General features: G+C 43.7%; 2 protein-coding genes across 2 annotated transcripts in view; both read left to right on the top strand.

Moving 5' to 3' along the window:
• Nucleotides 1–2,876, top strand: part of LOC121921232 — a 53,095-nt gene extending 50,219 nt beyond the window's left edge. Inside the window, exon 4 of the mRNA XM_042448999.1 lies at nucleotides 2,775–2,876. The gene's annotated coding sequence lies outside the window, so the exon portion shown is untranslated. The remainder of the gene's footprint in view (nucleotides 1–2,774) is intronic.
• The window catches only part of LOC121919807 (protein FAM71C-like), a 1,121,343-nt gene that overhangs the window by 422,755 nt on the left and 679,760 nt on the right, over nucleotides 1–18,828 (top strand). The window lies entirely within an intron of this gene.

Genomic DNA, 18,828 nt, shown 5'->3' with positions numbered 1-18,828 from the left:
GCAGAAGTTCCTATTTTGGATTGCTTCTCCCAGGATTCGGTGGCCGTTCTCGTCGTGTTGGAAAGGGGATTCTGGAGGCTGCAACCCACCAAAAGCAACATACCCAAGCTCAAGTAAGGAACCATCCCAAACATTAATACCCCCATAACACACACACACACACACACACACACAGGTAATCTGATTCTAGCTATACAGTACTACTGCTATCAGGAGTTGGCAAGGGCAGGTGCAATGGAACGGAGAAGCTGACCTCAGCTGAAATATCAGCATTTCAGCTCCATGTACATTTCAAAGCTGCTTTGGAATTACTTCCTGATCCCATTCAAAGCTGACTCAATCCCTTGCAGAAATCTCAAACCGCCACCCGCCCGGGTTCATGCATCTAAAAATCAATGTAGGGGGTGTTGGTTTTATCCCCCCAATTAATTCCCCAAGGTCTCTGCGTATCATCCTTCCTTTCTAATGCAGCATACGTTGTCTCTTTGTGCTCCAACAGAATGATAAAGATGAATCAATATCTCACTTCAGAACCTAACAGGGGAGCATCTCTCCTCTGTCTCAGCCAGACCTGAACTGGGAGAAGTTACATTGACTCTGGAGTCCTCTGGTGGCCTGTTTTGTTGCTGCTGTCTTCAAAAGCTGAGAATCCTACATCAGGGTAGCATAGCTTTGAAATCTCTGCAAGTGGAGCACAGCATCACCCAAAATCCACAATGATTTCTTTACTGAGACAACAAAAATCCACATTATACAGCAGTCCCTCCACATTCTTTGGGGTGAAGGACCCCCATGAATGTGGAAAAACTGCAAATAAAAAAACACACTATTCCTTTTAGCTAAGAGAACTCCTCTTTAGGAATCTCCAGTGCAACTCTGTGGTCAACATCTGCCAAAGTTGATCATGCTGGAAAACCTAAAATGCCCAGAGAAGTGTTTTCTCTAGGAACGTCTAGGTTCTCCAGCACAACTCTATGGCTAACTTCTGGCAGAGTTGCGCTGGAGGGCCTAGAGATTCCTAGAGAGCATATTAGTCAAAACGGCAAATCATCAAATCTGCAAAAGTCAAAGCCACAAGAGTGGAGGCCTGTGTATGCTGCAAGCTTTCGAAGCTCCACTGGCTTCTTCATCAGGCAAAGATGTCAATAATGATACAGCAGGAAAAACAATTGATGCTGTTGGATAACCTTGCGTTTGGTCAAGATGTGGTTATAGTCTGCAATTCTGATGGTATGGAAGGGTATTCATGTAAGGTGGACCCCTTCTCTCCTGCCATGTGGATGCTGGGAGATTCAGTCTAGGAAAGAACTTTAAATTCCATTTGCAAGATGAAAGCCTACTGCCTTTGAGATCCAGTTTGTCTCAAATCTTTTGTGAAGCCACAAACCCCGTTCTTAGGAGGAGAACACTGAATATCCCAGGAGGTCTCCATGGTATTGCATCAGGAAAACTTTTAGCTGTTGTCAAAGTAAAATATGTTCCGATTTAAAAGAAAAAAGGCAGAAACCTCAAATATTAAAGTCCCAGTCCATTGGCTCTCTTTGTGGCGGCTGAAATGTCCTATCTTCACCTTCTGAAAATATATCCAGGGGTAGCCATCATACTGGCCATATAGCAAAGTATGGCATCGTCCAAAATCCACAAAACAGTGATACCTTTGTTGGAGTTAGGCACAGAATGAGCTACAGTTGGCCCTCCATATCCATGGATTCTTTATCCACGGATTCAACCATCCATGGCTTGATATATATATATATATATATATATATATATATATATATATATATATATCAAACCTTGATTTTGCCCTTTTATAGAAGGAGTCAATTTTGCCCTTTTATAGAAGGGACACAATTTTACTATAGCATTATATTCGATGGGACTTGAGTATCCATGGATTTTGGTGTCCATGGAGGTCCTGGAACCCAAGGGCCCACAAAAGAGGAGAAGGCACCGAAAAATGTAGGAAATTCATGAAAAATGTAGAACATTGCAACATAAAATCTAAAAACACTAACATAAAAATAAATTAATTTCATATGGTTTATTTACAGCTATACTCCCTACTTGTTGTTGTTGTTCTTGTGTGCCTCCAATCATTTCCAGCTTATGGTGACTCTAAGATGAACCTGACATGGGGTTTTCTTGTCAAGATAATAATAATAATAATAATAATAATAATAATAATAATATGCTTTATTTATATACCGCTCTTCCGAGACAATCAAAGCAGTTCACAGAATCATTTAAAAATTTCACATCTTAAAAAGCAACCATCACTACATATCCATCAATAAAAATCAATAAAAACCAAACATCAAGATTTGTGCGGAGGAGGTTTGCCACTGCCTTCTCCTGAGGCTGAGACAGTGTGATTTGCCTAAGGTCACCCAGTGGGTTTTTATGGCCAAGCTGGGAATCGAACCCTGGTCTCCAGAATCATAGACCAACACTCAGACGGCTATGCCACACTGGCTCTCATATTACCTATTTGTAGTTGTTGTTGTTGTGTGCCTTCAAGTCACTTCTGACTTAAAACCCTAAGGTGACCCTATCATGAAGCCTTCAGAGGGAGGTTGCCATTGCCATCCTCTGAGGCTGAGAGAGTGTGACTCAACCATATTTTTCTGATGAACATATCTTCATTTAAAAAAAATGCCTTGGTGGCTTTCCCTATACTTACAGAACTCTGAGTATCCACTAATGTTTAAAATTGTACTTTGCTAGCACCAAACCCTTGTCTGAATTGACATTTAAATCATTCCTTTCATTAGGGCACTGTGCTGAAATTAATGGGACAGAAGGTTGAAACGTAGGACATGTCCTGGAAAAGAAGAATATCTGATCAGTCTGGCTGTGGAGTTTATCACACTGGGACTAATTTCGACATTAAAGAGAGATTAAAGCACATTTAAAGCATCCTACAAATGAAGTGGAAATGGCAAGTAGTTGGGCAAATGATTATCACACGTAATTGTGCAAATAAAGTCATATCAGAAATGCATTGTTGCTGAAAGGAAAAAGATGTGCTTTAATGCTTATTTGTGGCCACTTTAATGGTGGGTTTTGTGCAATGTTGTGTGAAATCGTTACACGTAATTACGTGATTTCCCCAGGATAAACTGCCAATCTCCTTTGTGTGATAAACTAGTAGATTGGGCAATGTTGTGCAACTGATTTAAGACCCAAATGTGCAACTGGTGCCCAAGCAAATGTGCAGCTGAAGGCACAAGCAAAATGCACATGTGCATCCATGCACACAAACATGCTTGTCTCATGAGTGTCCATGTGTTCTTGCAATGGCATTGAATGTGCAATGCTGCAAGCTAGATCTAGGCAAAAATATCTAACTGCTTCTGTACAAGAATGAACCCTCGTGTCTTCCAACTCTATGATTCTATGATTGTAGCCAAAGCGTCTTTTTTTCTTGCTTGAATTCTTTCTCCTCTTCTCCTCCTAAAGACTCCTCCAATCTGGCATCTGCCAACTGACTACAACATCCATACTCCCCAGTAGGCAGCCCAAGAATGGTGGCATTTGTAGTCCAAATCATTCTCAACTGGGATTGGGGAAAGTCAACTTTTAAGAAGATTTATCTTACCCGATGACTGTACCTTGTTGTAAACCTTGTCTGCTTTCTCTCGAAGGAAATGCAACGAAGCTGTCAAGTCACACTCAAGCACATGCTTTGACTTTTTGGGTGATAGTTGTGGCATCATCCAAGAGGACTTTTCATGCATCTGAAAAAAATTGATGGGGCTGAATAATTATATATGGATTGAGGAAGAATTTGATTTGGAAAGGAATGAGATTTGGATTGGAAAAGAAATAGATTTGGATCATCGTAAGGGTGCAGTGAATGTCTACCGCTTTCCCCAATAGATATCTAGAGCCTAGTTATCTGACTTATCTGTCAGCCATAGTTTTCCATTACAGACAAGTGTCCCACCTTACAAGGGTGTTCTGAAGGTAGAATGCAGTAACATTAAGACCTTTGCAAAGTGAATTTTTGTATGCAGAAGGAAAATTGGGGCACATTAAGAAGGAGGCTGATAAATTAGGATTCAGATGAGGACAGCGCAGTAAAAATGGGTGTGGAAAAGAAGTCTGATGAGAAACTTAGAAAAAGTTAAATTAAGTATTTTTAACCTGGATAAGATCCTATTTTGGCAGTGTGGCAGGCAAATGATACTTGAAGGGCTCTTGGACACAAGTTGGCAAAGACTTGTTCTGTGCTATACCAGAGTCACGGGCTGAATTTAGTGGGTTTAAGTTAGAGGAGGGTAGAATTTGGTTCAACTGTAGGAGAACTGTGTTAGTGATAAGAGCAGCCCATGAATGAAGGGATAAATAGACTCTTTCTTGTCGGAGGCCTTCAAATAGAGACCAGACAGTCGTCTTGAGGGGATGCTCTGCTTTCCAGTTTCATAGAATCATAGAGTTAGAAGAGACCCCAAGGGCCATCCAGTCCAACCCTATTTTGCCATGCAGGAATACACAATCCAAGCACCTGCAACATATCGCCATCCCACCTATGTTTAAAGAACTCCAAAGAAGGAGACCCCACCACTCTCCAAGGAAGTGTCTTTCACTGTCGAATAGCCCTTACTGTCAGGAAGTTCCTCCTCGTGTTGAAGTGGAATCTCTTTTCCTGCAGCTTGCATCCATTGCTCCAGGTCCTGTTCTCTTGAGCAGCAGAAAACAAGCTTGCTCCCCTTGAGATACTTAAACAAGGCAATCATATCACCTCTTAGCCTTCTCTTCTCCAGGCTAAATCTACCCAGCTTCCCAAGTCGTTCCTCATAATGCATGGTTTCCAGACCCTTCATCATTTTGGTCATCCTATTTTGGACATGCTCCAGTTTCTCAACATCCTTTTTGAATTGTGGTGTCCAAAACTGGACACAGTATTTTTGCAGGTGGGGCCTGACCAAAGCAGAATAGAGTGGCCCTATTACTTCTCTTGTTCTAGAGACTATACTTTATTGATGCAGCCTAGAATCATGTTGGCTTTTATAGCTGCTGCATCACACTGTTGGCTCATGTTGGACTTGTTGTCTACTTGGACTCCTAAATCCCTTTCACGTGTCATCTTGTTAAGCTAGGTTAGCCTTTGACAAGGTTTCCCATGATATTCTTGCAAATAAGCTTGTAAAATGTGGGCTAGACAAAGTAACTGTTACATGGATCTGTAATTGGTTGACCGGCCGAAGCCAAAGGGTGGTCAGCAATGGCTCCTTTTCATCCTGGAGAGAAGTGACCAGTGGGGTCCCACAAGGCTCTTTCCTGGGCCCAGTGCTATTCAACATCTTTATCAATGACTTGGAGGACAGAATTGGGAGCATACTTATCAAATCTGCAGATGACACCAAATTAGGAGGAATAGCTAATACTCCAGAGGACAGGATCAAAATTCAAAATGACCTGAATAGACTAGAAAGCTGGGCCACAGCTAACAAAATGAACTTCAACATGGAGAAATGTAAGGTACTGCACTTAGGCCAGAAAAATGAAATGCACAGATATAGGATTATGGGGGACACCTGGCTGAATGAAACTACATGGGAAAGCGATCTAGGAGTCTAACAGTGCGATGCGGCAGCTAACAAGGCCAATGCAATTTTAGGATGCATCAATAGAAGTATAGGGTCTAGATCGGTGAAAGCTACATTCCTTGGTTTGTCTTTTCCATGCCACTATTTCCTCATTTATTTATTTGTTCTGTCATAGAATCATGGAGTTTAATGGGACCCTAAAGGTCATCTAACCCAACCTTCCACCTGTGCAAGAATTGCTTCCAATTATTGCCATTAAAGACCTCACAATGGAGTGCTCTGTTTTCCATTTCCAACTTGAGTGCCTGCCAGACGTCCCTCTCCTTGGACAGTCTTCTGGCTTCTCCATCTCTCCCCAAAATCCTTCTCCAAGCCTGTTGTGTTTCCTTAAATCCTTCGGCTTATCATTGCCATTGACAATAGGCAAAATGAAGTCTGATGTGACTGCAACCCCCACCCCAATAAACCATCCTTCTTCTTCTTCTTGCCACTTTCATGTCCCCATGTGCCTTAGTTTCTAGCCATTTGTATTATGGACTAGATCATAAGCTGATCATGAGTGAACAGTGTGATGCAGCAGCTAAAAAAGCCAATGTGATCCTAGGCTGTATCAATAGATATATAGAGAAGTAATACTGCCACTCTATTCTGCTTTGGTTGGGTCTCACCTGGAATAACCCTGTGTCCAGTTCTGGGCCCCACAATTCAAAAAAGATGTTGAGAAACTAAAGCGTATCCAAAGGAGGGCCACCAAAATGTTGAAGGGCCTGGAAACCATGAAGCCCTATGAGGAGAGACTTAGGAAGCTGGGGATGTCTAGGAAGAGAAGATGAACAGCTAATTTTTATGTTGTTGGTAGCAAGGAATTCTGAGCTCTACAACAACAACAAAACAAGTGACTTGGGAATGCCTAAGTCCAACTGATGCCATTGTCATTCACCACCAGGACACCAGTCAATATCATGCTCGGGATTTTGGACAAAAGAAGGTCACTAGACTGACATGAAATCCTTGCTGACTTGCTGCCTCCTCCTTCAGCAGAACATAAATATGCCCCCTCCTCCTCCTCCTCCTCCTCCTCCTCTTCTTCTTCCTCCTCCTCCTCCTCCTCTTCCTCTTTCCCTTCCCATCCTCCTCTTCTGTTTTTCTTTTTTCTCCTCATCCTCTTCTTCTTTCCTTTTCTCCTCCTCCTCCTCTTCCTTTTTCTTCCTCTTCCTCCCCTTCATCTTCCCTTTCCTCCTCCTTTCTTCTTCCACATCCTCTTCCCTTCCCTTCCCTCCCCTCTTCCTCTTCCTCCTCCTCCTCCACCCCCTCCCCCCCTTTCCTTTCCCTGTCCATGGTGCTACTGCCTGGAAGTGTTGGCAGGAGGGGACCAGAGCTGCCCAGGGAGCTGGGGCTTCTGCTCCTGACAGCCTGATCCTCCCAAGAGGCCCAGAGGACCCCTGCCCCTCCTCTGCTTGCAAAGAGGGGCTGACCCCCAGCTGAGAGAGTGTGGGCTTTCCCCCTGCCCTCCTCTGCCTCTCCTGCCCAGAGGAGAGTGGGCATCCTGGGCGCAGCTGCTCTCCTGTCTCAGAGCACACACAGAAGAGCATCAGTTCTTGCAGCTGCTGCATTGGAAGAGGGAGGTTTTCCCAGGGACTGCCTGTCTTCTAGAGCCAGAGAGAAAAGGGATCTTCCTCTGGCAACTTCACTCCTCCTGAACTCCCAGCCAGGAGCAGGGAAATGTGTGCCTGGATGCGCACAGTCTGCCTTGGACTCATGCGCCTCTGCTCCCATGCTTAGCCCATTACATTGTGAGGCAGAGCAAGGAGGAGGCGGAAGGATGCTCTTCAGACAGAGAAGGTCTACCTGGCTCACACTGGGAAGCAGATCTCACCCCAGGCTCTTCATTTTCCCCTTAAGTTCCTCTTTTCTTTTCCTAACAGGTAAGTGCTTCTGCTTTTGCTCTCCTACATGTACAGGGAATGCATGATGGAAGCAGACCTTGTAACCATTGCACATGCTTTGCCTTTTGAGGGGCTGTCTGCCCTGAGGCAGACCATAAGGAGCTGGTATTGTTGGGCAATGGAGTCCAGGCTCCCAGCTGTCCAGAAAATCAAGGACTACAAACCCATCCCAGCCTTAAGTAAGGTTAGGGACCTGTACAGTACTAGTTAGTGGCATTAGATTTGTTAAAGTTTATTTTACTGGCTTGACTGAAACAGCTGTATTCTGTCACTTACATTTCTCTGTGTTCCTGTAGGACAAGTGGCCTTGTATGCAGTGATATGCTTTTGCTCTAGAACTGAATAAAGCTTTTCTTGCCTCTCTCATGCTCCTTTTTCATGTGCCTTTGGCTTGGCTAGTTCTTTCCTAAGTTGGAAAGGGAAAGCATTTGTGGAATTACAGTTGGCCCTCCATTTTCGTGGGGGATCCATTCTGGTGCCCCCGCAAAAACAGAGGCTTGCGCTTATTCAAGCTCCATAGGTTTAATGTAGCACATGCCCCATTGAAAATAGCAGAGATTGCCCCTCTGCAGTTTTTTGAGGTTGTGGATGCTAGATCCATGAGTTAGGAGGGGCGACTGTATTTAGCAAAGTCCTGGTGAGTTGCTAAGGGAGAAGATCAGGTAATTCACCAGGTTGGTGGCAGCTATTGGGAAAAGCTGGTCTCTAGGGGTCCCATCCGACTCAGCAGGAATGGAAGGGGGACCCAGAGGACCTTCAGCAATGGCTTCTGTGTGCAAATAGCCATAACAGAGTAGCAGCATTTGGCTCTATGCCTAAAGAAGAGAAAGATAGTGATGCCGTTTCCAAGTAGCAGCTGAAAGGAAGCAAAGTTTTCTCTGGTCCTGATCCAGTAGGACTTTCCCTTGCAAGCTTCTTCTGAAAAAGAAGGAGAACTGCACAAGAAAGAGAGTCCAGGGCCCCATTCACACTACGAAAGAACCTGGTTTGGAAACTGGATTATTTCTCTGTCATTCAGAATTAGAATCATAGAAGAGACACCAAGAACCATCTAGTCCACCCCCTTCTGCCATGCAGGAACTCTCAGTCAAAGCATCCCCCGACAGATGGCCATCCAAGCCTCCAAAGACAGCCTCCAGAGAAAGAGACTCCACCAAAATCTCCAAGGAAGTGTGTTTCACTGTCAAACAGCTCTTACTGTCGGGAAGGTCTTCCTAATGTTGAGGTGGAATCTCTTTTCCTGGAGCTTGCATCCATTGTTCTGGGTCTTGTTCTCTGGAGCAGCAGAAAACAAGCTTGCTCCCTCCTCAATATAACATTCCTTCAAATATTTAAACAGGGCTTTCACATCACCTCTTAACCTTCATTTGGCACCGGATCCCTTAGCGGTTCTTTTTTTAAGAACGGCAACAATCCGCATCTCCATTAGTGTGAATAAGATACTGGATTGATTCAGATTGCGCAGCCACTGTTCAAAAAATGGAGGCACCTCCATTTTTGATCTGGAACAGTGGCCAATGGGAACTTCAGACTGGATTTAAATGCCACAGAGAGATTTGTTGTCTTAAAATGTAGTGGGAAGAGTAAATCGATTCATAGATGTGAATCTCTCTGTGTAAAAAACCTAAGTGTGGCTGGCCACCAGGAGAACCTTCTGGCAGATTCTGTTCCCCTTGACATCTGGGGCAGAGCGGTGGTTCCTGTGGGTTAGTGGCAAATCTGCTCCGGGTATCAGTCTGAACTTTAAAGAACCAGTCCAAGGGGCTGATTGCCAAGACAGGTTGAGTAACTTGCTCCTTTCACATTCAGATTAAAAGCCAGAGTGGATTCATTTCCTTGCTGGCATGGAAACCACCAACAACAACAACTGTCTAGTTATTATTTTTAATGATTACTGTTGTGTGCCTTCAAGTTGTTTCTGATTTATGGCGACCCTAAGGCCAACCTATCATTGGGTTTTCTTGGCAAGATTTCTTCAGATGAGGTTGCCTTCCAGAAAATACAGCATTTGCTTCTTGAATTAGATTTTTTAAAATCCCCATGAAAGTAAATGTTTCTGATTATTTAGAGAAGAATAAATACTCCCAGTCTTAACTGGGAGGCTCTGGAGAGAGCAGTCGTGGCTCCATGTTGCTTTTCCAGAGACCAGTCTATAATGAAGGAACACATTCAATGCATGCAGGAATTGCAAAGGATGTGAGGATCGGTAGCTGAGCCAGCAACCTCTCTGGTACACACTGACAGAGAACCATCCCAACCTACTTTGCAGGGTTGTTGTAGGACTTGCTAAACCGCATCAGGCTTTGAATATTTGAAATGCCCAGCACATTTATTTGCTCGGAGGAAGAGGAGGTAATGGTTTGACTACTGTTGTGTAGAAATAGCATTTCTTCAACAACCAAACTGTAGTGTGTGTGTGCTTGTGTGTGTGCACCTTCATCTGTTAACAGTTTTCCAAGATTAATTGCTAGCACCCAAACTCCGAAACATGCTGTTGATTTGTTCAGCTTTAGCAAGCAAGACGTGTCAGGTGCTGTGCCTCGATTTATTCCACCCGTAGCAGAGGAGGGTCATAAAAAGGTGTGTGTAAACTTAATCAGTGAAGGTAAGTTGTGGACTAGACTCCAAGGCTGCATCTGCACTGCAGAAATAGTCCACTTTTGACACTGTTGATTTATGGCACCCCCATGAATCTCATAGGGTTTTCTTGGGATCCTCAGAGGTAGTTTTGCCAGTTCCATCCTCTGAAAGACAGCCTACTGTACCTAGTATTTGTGGGTAGTCTCCCATCCAAGTAACAACCAGGGCTGACCCTGCTTAGCTTCCACGATCAGATGGGATTGGATGCCTTTAAAGTTTTTAGGTCCCTTTTCGGAACTATAACTCCCCAACATTTCAGAACTCTCTATTTTTCTCTGCTTGAGTGTGCCTTCAAGTTGCCTTTGGACTTATGATGATCCCATGAATTTCAATGAGATAGGTTCACCTGAGGGTTGCCATAAGTTGGGAATGACTTGAAGGCACACGACAACAACATGCCCCTCCATACTATCTCCTTTCTTACAGCCCTGTTGTGTAGGCTGGTCTTATTAATGCTCCCACATGCAATGGATGGGCTGAGAAGGAAGCTGGAGAGAGTCCCAGCATACTCAAATATTGCAGGAGGTGGATTCTGGGGATTGCATTCCACAGAAAAGTTAGCTCTCCAAGCTCCAAGCTGCTCATCTCAGAGCAAAGACACAAAGTCTTTCTATCAGTGAGTTTCTTTTCAGTTCTATTGCATCTCTGATTTTTCCAACCAATTCCTTGACATAGTGCAAATGGACATGAGAAGAACCAGGTTGCTTGTAAGAAGAAAATTCCACCAACCCCACATCTGGTTTTGAATAGAAGCTGTCCAGATTGACTGATAATTGGTTATTGAGTGAGTTAGTTAGTTAGTGAGTTAATTATTTTGACACTTTGAGGAAAAAATGGGAAATGTTCTGCAATTGGACCCAAAGAGAAAATGCAGCCAAAGCGAGCAGAGTTTCTCTTGTAACCATGGATTTTCCATAGATTTCTGTCCTGCAACCTGTAATTGACTTTTTGACATAAGAAACAGGGTGACAACTCATTCCTTTGTCCCTGCAGCCCTTTAAACAGCTCAGCAACCACCAGATCAATGCGCCAGAGAGCTCATTTAGGGCTTATTTGTGCTCAGTAAAAAATGCCTGTTCATAATGAAAACCAATAAGGCACTTTTTAAAGGATAATAATGAGGAACAAAAATGGTTTCCAAGCAAAGGCGACTATATTTCCCTTCCTAAAGGAGCTGTTACCAACTCTTGCTCTTTAAAACCAGGGTGGGGATCATACAGACTTCTGAATGTTGTTAAACTACAACTTCCAGCATCCTTGGCCAGCATCACTGGGGGCGAGGAACGCTGGGTTTTGTGGTTCAACAACATCTGGAGGGTTGCACAATTCCCATCTTATTTTGAGAACTCCTTAATTGTGGGAAGCTCACTTCTTGTGAAACTGAGAGAGGGGCAGAGCAACAGAATAATAATGAGAACTGTCTGCAGTCCTAAAATCATAGGAGTTTATCACACTGGGGCTAATTTCAGCATTAAAGAGAGATTAAAGCGCATTTAAAGTATCCCTCAAATAAAGAAAAAATGGTGAGTAATTGCACAAATGATTATCACATGCAATTGCAAAAATAAAGTGATATCAGAAATGCATTGTCACTAAAATCCCGAAAGTAATGCTTCTTTGTGACTAGTGGGTTTTGTGCGATGTCGTGTGAAGTTGTCTCACGCAAGTACATGATTTCCCCAGGCTATTCACAGAATAAACTCCCAATCTCCTTCGTGTGATAAACTCCATAGAATGATAGAGTTGGAAGAGACCCCAAGAGTCATCAAGTCGGGCCCCCTTCTGCCATGCAGGAACTCACAATCAAAGCTCTCCCAACAAATGGCCCATCTTTGTTTAAAGACTTCCAAAGAAGACTATTCCAACACCCTCCAAGGCAGCAGCATCTTCCACTATCGAATAGCTCTTACTGTCAGGAAGTTCTTGCTAATGTTTAAGTGGAATCTCTTTTCCTGTGGTTTGCATCCATCGCTCCATGTCTGAATGTCTGGACCAGCAGAAAACAAGTTTGCTCCTCTGTCAGTATCACTTATTTATTGCAACATTTGATTGTGCCTATCACATCATGTCAACAAGTGCAGATTTTCCTAGTTGTACAGAGCATGAGTGAGCAAGCCCACTCTGTGATAGGGAGTGTCAGCTGATCTTTCTCTAGAGATTAGGCATAGGAAAGGATTATGCATGCTCATGTCTGGATGCACATGAACCTGACCTGCTCCTGCACTCGCAAACGTTAAACATAGCTGTCTGGAATGAAAAGGCCATGCACTCCCAATCTGACCTTTTGGAGCAAGTAGGAGAGCCAGCATGGTATAGTGGCTTGAACGTTGGACTAGGATTCTGGAGACCAAGTTCAGTTCCCTGCTTGGCCATGGAAACCCATTGGGTGACCTCAGGCAGGTCACACTCTCTCAGCCTCAGAGGAAGGTAACAGTAAACCTCCTCTGAATCAATCTTGCCAAGAAAACCCCATGATAGATTTGCCTTAGGGCTTCCTTAAGCTGGAAAAGGTTTGAGGGTACAACAGCAGCAGCAGCAGCAACAACATTGGCCAAGTACCGTACTACACAAATGGAAATCCTCACTAGCAGAGATTCCCTTGGTTAGTGGTATAGTGGGTGAAAAGACCAGTAGGGCTTCGGACGAGGAGGCTTAGGATGACATGCAAAATGTCCTATTATGCTAACCTTCATGGACTGTTATACTCATTCTCTTGGTTGGTTTCTCCCAGAAGCTTCTGCAGCTTCAGATGATGCTACATTTTTGGCCTTCACTGGTGTTAAACTTTCAAAACTTTGGCATTTGACTATGTGTATCATCACCACATGCTTGGAACAGGCTTGGGATGTAGGAAGGAATTTGTACCAATTACCTGTTAAGATTGGACAATAGCCACCATTTTGGCCACTCATGGACTGGTGCTTGGAGAAGGGCTTGGGTTTTATATATATGATAATAGCATACATAGCTCCAATAACCAGAATATCAAGGAGGTTTCTTTATTGAACCACTTGGCAAATGAGGGCCATGGTTCACTTGAAGTCACTAAGGCCCATTGAAGGAAATGAGGGTTTGCATGGCTAAGCGTGATGCCTTGGCTCCTGCCTTCCGTTTGTGAGCCAAAACCTGATCACTTAAATTAGAGAAAGCCAGCCAAGAGTTTCTATGTGTGCCAAGATGAAATGAAGAGTGACTTCCCCACCCAGGCTGTCTGAGGTGGACTGGAGCCTTCCAGTACCAAAGGATTTACAGAGTAGAAAGTGGCAGACTTGCATGCAAATCGTGTCCCTTTGGCCTTTCCCCCCCTCCATCCTCGCAACAAATTCCTTAGCTTCAAAGGGAAGCACATTAGAGAGGAAAGTAGATTCAAATACCTAGTGACATGATGGGGTCGGTGGGGAGCTGCTTCCTCTCAGGAATCCCACTTCTTCATTTGTGAAATAAGGCTGGGTCTTTGTGCCATCCCTTTCCCCAACTCTGAGCAATGTGCATGCATGCGTACGATTTTCATTTGTGTGTTTACATAAGAGTACATGTTTGTGCATCCTCAAGCATTCTACATATGGGACAGGGTTCTCTATCAGCTAATTAATGAATTATGTTTAACGACCAAATGCATCTGAGGAAGTAGACTCAACTGTAGGAAAGCTCATGCTGCCAACTGGTTTCTTTCAGTTAGTCTCAAATGTGCTACAAGGTAAGAGTACATGTGAAAGGGATATAGGAGTCTTAGGGGATTATCACGTGGAAGTACTTACTGTTGGTAAAACATGGGCAAAAGGTTCCTGAAGTATGAAGATGTGAGAGCGCATCACGCTTCTAAAACATCATTAAGGTGTCCCGCTTCTCTCCCAACAAAGCGTTTGTGGAGCAACCATTTTTGGAATAACAAGATCTTCCATTATTCAAAAAATGGCTATTCCACGAACGCTTTGACAACGAGAGAGAAGCGGGATACCTCAATAAAATTTTAGAAGTGTGATGTGCTATCACACCTTCATGCTTCAGGAACGCTCCAGGAACCTTTTGCCCACAGTACGGCTCCATGTGACAATCCCCTTAGGGGACCATCAAAGGTGTGATGTGGCAGTTAAAAAAGGCAATGTGATCCTAGGCTGCATCGATAGGAGTATTGTGTCTGGATCAAGGGAAGTCATAGTGCCACTCTATTCTGCTTTGGCCAAGCCCCACCTGGAATATTGTGTCCAGTTCTGGGCAACACAATTCAAAAAAGATGTTGAGAAACTGGAGCATATCCAAAGGAGGGCCACCAAAATGGTGAAGGGTCTGGAAAACATCAAGCCCTATGAAGAATGGCTTACAGAGCTGGGTATGCTGGATTAAGGTGATGTGATAGCCCTATTTAAGTATTTGAAGGAGTATTTAAGTCACATTGAGGATGGAGCAAGCTTGTTTTCTGCTGCTCTAGAGAACAGGACTCAAACTAAATGAAAAGAGATTCCACCTCAACATTAGGAGAAACTTCCTGACAGAAAGAGCTGTTTGACAGAGGAACATATTCCCTCAGAGATTGTGGTGGAGTCTCCTTCTCTGGAGGTCTTTAAACAGAGGCTGGATGGTGATTTATAGCAGGTACTTTGATTTTGTCTTCCTACATGGCAAAAGGGGGTTAGACTGGATGGCTCTCAAGGTCTCTTTCAACACAATGATTCTATAACAAGACCAAATCTTGTGAAAAAACACTTTCATTAATATTTCCATAAAAGTTTAAAACGTAAAACCAATACAATGTTATAGTCAGTTACCTCTAATATGACGTCCCTAACAGATGTCTAACTGTGCCTTACTGACTCTAAATAATCTCCCTTTCTGACCCTGACAAACTCTCCTTATACCTCTAACTCCTGTTCCTCACTCTTCTATACACCAGCCTTTGCAAATCCCATTCAAATGCTCAACCATTCCTCAGTCACTCCCATCATTTTGTACTTTTACTCCCTCCCAGCAACTCTTTACCTTATGACCTATACTATACCACTGACACCTAACCATGTTTTACTTTAGTTCATCTAACAAAAGCAATAGCCTTCTCTAAAATAAAAAAGGCCATCTCATAGCAGTCTCATGCTCTCATTTTCTTGTATTCCCCTAGGAAATGTTTCTTTGGTGCTTAACCTCCTTGCCTGAGGAATCGCTCCCAGCCAGACCTGCCTTGACTGACCGTCACGTATCCCTTTGACTTCCCATCGGAGCATCTCTTCTTAGCTGGAGGGGGACCTGCAAGGGATGAAATCCCTGACAAACAGACAGCTACTCTCATGGTGAAGTGGACCAGGTCCTTCTGAGGGATGGGTTGGAGTGATGCACTGTGAGTGTTCAGCTGCTTTCTTCTGATGGACATAGTCAGACCCATTATCGTCTCACCAAAGAGTGACTCTTGGGGAAGATGTACTCCTCACACTGTCCCCAAGCTTCAGAGACATTGACCATGAACAAAGGGAGATCTCCAGTTCTTTTAAACTCTCAACCAGACATTTTGGTGGGCAGGTAGAAGCAACCACCTCTTGGAAGATGGTTTGGTTTAGGAAAGAGCTCTTGGTCTTTAGGATCCTCGTGTGCTACTTCTTCGCCTTTTTGTCAGGTAAGGCTGTCTTTCTCCTACCTTCTGAAATGACAGACTTAATCCTTTCATTCAGAATCAAGCAGCTCGTGGTGAGAATTAATGGGAACAGTGGTTTCATGGAGAGAAATGTGCAAATGAGAAGAGCATAGCCCAGTGAATGACAGTTTAGATAGAGAACTGATATTGCATTTAGAAAATCCTAGAGTTGGCCATCCAGTCCAACGTGCTTCTGCCATGCAGGAAGACACCATCATAGCCCTCATGGCCAAACAGCCTCTGTTTAAAAACTTCCAAAGAAGGAAGCTTCACCACTCTCCATGGCAGCATCTTCCACTGCTGAACAGCTCTTATGGTCAGGAGGTTCTTCCTGATGTTGAGGGGAAATCTCTTTTCCCATAGTTTGCATCCATTGCTCTGTGTCCTAATCTCTGGAGCTGCAGCAAACAAGCTTGTTCCATCTTCCACCCTTCAGATATTTTAACATGGCTGTCATGCTCCTATTGAACCTCTCTTCCCCAAGATAAACATACTGAGCTCCCTAAGCTGATCCTCAGAAGGCTTGGTGGTTCCCAGACCTTTCACCATTTTGGTCACCATCCTCTGGACATGCTCCAGCTTATCCACATCCTTTTTGAATTGTGGTGTCCAGAACTATGGAAAATAGAGGGAAAGGAGATGGGGGGGGGGGGGGGGCAAGGAGAGGCCAGAGGCTGCTCTTGCCCCGATCGCTGCAGGACTGTGGTGACCTCACAGGCATGGTCCTGATCCAGGCTGCTACTGCAGTCCTAAACCTGGCTTTTCGCCACTCCTTTTTGTGCTGGCTCTTCTAGGCTTGTGTGGTCTAGCCTGGCTTCTGGCCACATTCAGGGCATGCACCATGTAATTACCATACCCCCAATGTGGCCTGAAGCTGGCATTTTTGGCCCACCTGTTTTAGGCCACGGTCTTCCATGTGATAGAATTTAAAGACATAGCCATGTTAGTCTGGAAATGCATCTGAAGAGGTAGACTCAAGTCAACAAATGTTCATGCTACCAACATTAGCTTTTTGAGACTTTCAGTTGGGAGAAAAATAGGATGGCAGAAGGGGCCAGATCGGCTTCATGGCAACTGCATACCACAGCCCCATTCTGCCTTGAAGCCGCCCAAAAAAGGAGTGGCAAATAGCTGCTCCTTTTTTGGGCGACAAAAAGCCAACTTTTCTGGCTGCTCTGCAGCCGGAATCAGGCTTCATGACTCTCTGGCAGCATGCAGCCTGTAAACAAGCACCACCAGAGCATCATGAAGCCACCCCTTTGTAAACAGCTGGATGGCTTCCAGGTGGCTTGGGATCATGCGGCATGTAAACACGGTGCTCAAATGCCATCTGGAAGGTGGTGCAAAGTGGTGGTCTGTTTCACCCCTTGGTCTCAAAGTACTGCAAGATCCCTTTGCATACTGATCTTCCAGGTGAGGTCATGAATTACATTTGAGCATTTAAGGACACCCAACTGCAAACTAGCATTTAAGTTGAAACTAGAATGGAGCAGTTGCAAGTTTTACATCTGCGTTGTTCTTTGGCGCACTCCAGTGTCAGTTAAGTGTGACTATTGCCTTCTGTGACTGTACATGAACACACCTCTATCTCTGATGTCTTTTGATGGAATTTCCTGCTATGACTGAGCTTTGAGTTGTGATTCCAGACAAAGCCAGAGCAACACTGGAGGCATTAAAGTGGATATGTGTTTACCCCTTTGGGTTGGACCCATCCACTCGCAAAGCCATTGATGTCTAGGGCTGTGGCATGATGGGGGCAACCTCTTGCTTGGAGGAAATGTAAGTTCCTAGTCAACAGCCTTTAGTGTCTGGAATCTCACTTGATGGGATCACTGCCTCACCAAAGAGTCAGCTTTCTCTAATACTCTTTTCTCCAGACTCACTTCACGTTCTTGGCAACTCTGTAATCCTCTCCATGGATGCCAGGAGCTGTTTATCAACAAGCGTTGCAGAATCTGATGTCTCCCTGTCAGCTTTTATGACTCCATCCCAAATCTTATACAAGTCTTGTGAGCTAAGGTTTGGAAAGTTTGAAACTGGCATTAAAGACTGTCATTTCTGTGTCCAGAGAAAGATTGACAAAGCTACTTTGATATGTTGCAAAAGCACAGGAATGACATGATAGAGATCCACAGTTTATTCCATGAATATCCCAGAAAAATAGCATAATTATGCGTAACCATTTCATATGACAGCGCAGAAAACCTGTCAAGTAGTCACAAAGAAGCATTAACGCACATCTTTTTACTTTCAGGATTTCAGCGACAATATGACAGCGCACAAAACTTGCCATTAAAATAGTCAGAAAGAAGCATTAATGTGCATCTTTTTACTTTCAGGATTTCAGTGACAATGTATTTCCTGTATCACTTTATTTGTGCAATTGCATGTGATAATCATTCGCGCAATTACTCACCATTTCCGTTTCATTTGCTGGATGCTTTAAATGCGCTTTAGTCTCTCTTTAATGCAAAAATCAGCCCCAGTGTGATAAACTCATAGAAACTGGGAATTCAATAGCATGGACCATCCTAATTCAGTGATATATTCTGGGATATATCTTCCTTTACACTTCACTTTAGTATTCAGTGATCTTTACACTTTAGGATCTTATCTAGTTCCTTCATAACTGTTCTTCCAAGTACTCATCTTCTTCTGATTTCTTGACTGCAGCCTCCATTCTGACTGAGCCAAAACGTAGAAAATCTTGAACTATTTCAATATCTTTATAATCTCCTTTAAAGCTATGTAAATCATCTGCAGTCATTATTTTTGTTTACTTAATGTTCAAATGTAAACCTGCATTTGCCCTTTCTTCCTTGACTTTCTTCAGTAATCATTTTCTGCTAGTAGCACACATCTTAATTGGTTTACATTCTTTCCTCCAATTTTCACGTCTCCTTCCTTCGAATCTAATGCTGCTCTACATGTGATACATTCAGTGGGCAAGTTAAGTAGATAGGGTGATAAAATGCAGCCTTATCTGACCTCCTTGCCAGTTGGAAACCATTCTGTATTTCTGGATTTTTGTTGGTTTTTCGGGGGATGTGGCCTTGTTCTAGAAGAG

This window comes from Sceloporus undulatus, chromosome 1, assembly GCF_019175285.1.
Source record: "Sceloporus undulatus isolate JIND9_A2432 ecotype Alabama chromosome 1, SceUnd_v1.1, whole genome shotgun sequence".
Taxonomy (NCBI): Eukaryota; Metazoa; Chordata; class Lepidosauria; order Squamata; family Phrynosomatidae; genus Sceloporus; species Sceloporus undulatus.
Note: the sequence above shows the minus strand (reverse complement) of the source record. Positions and strands in the feature narration are given on the sequence as shown.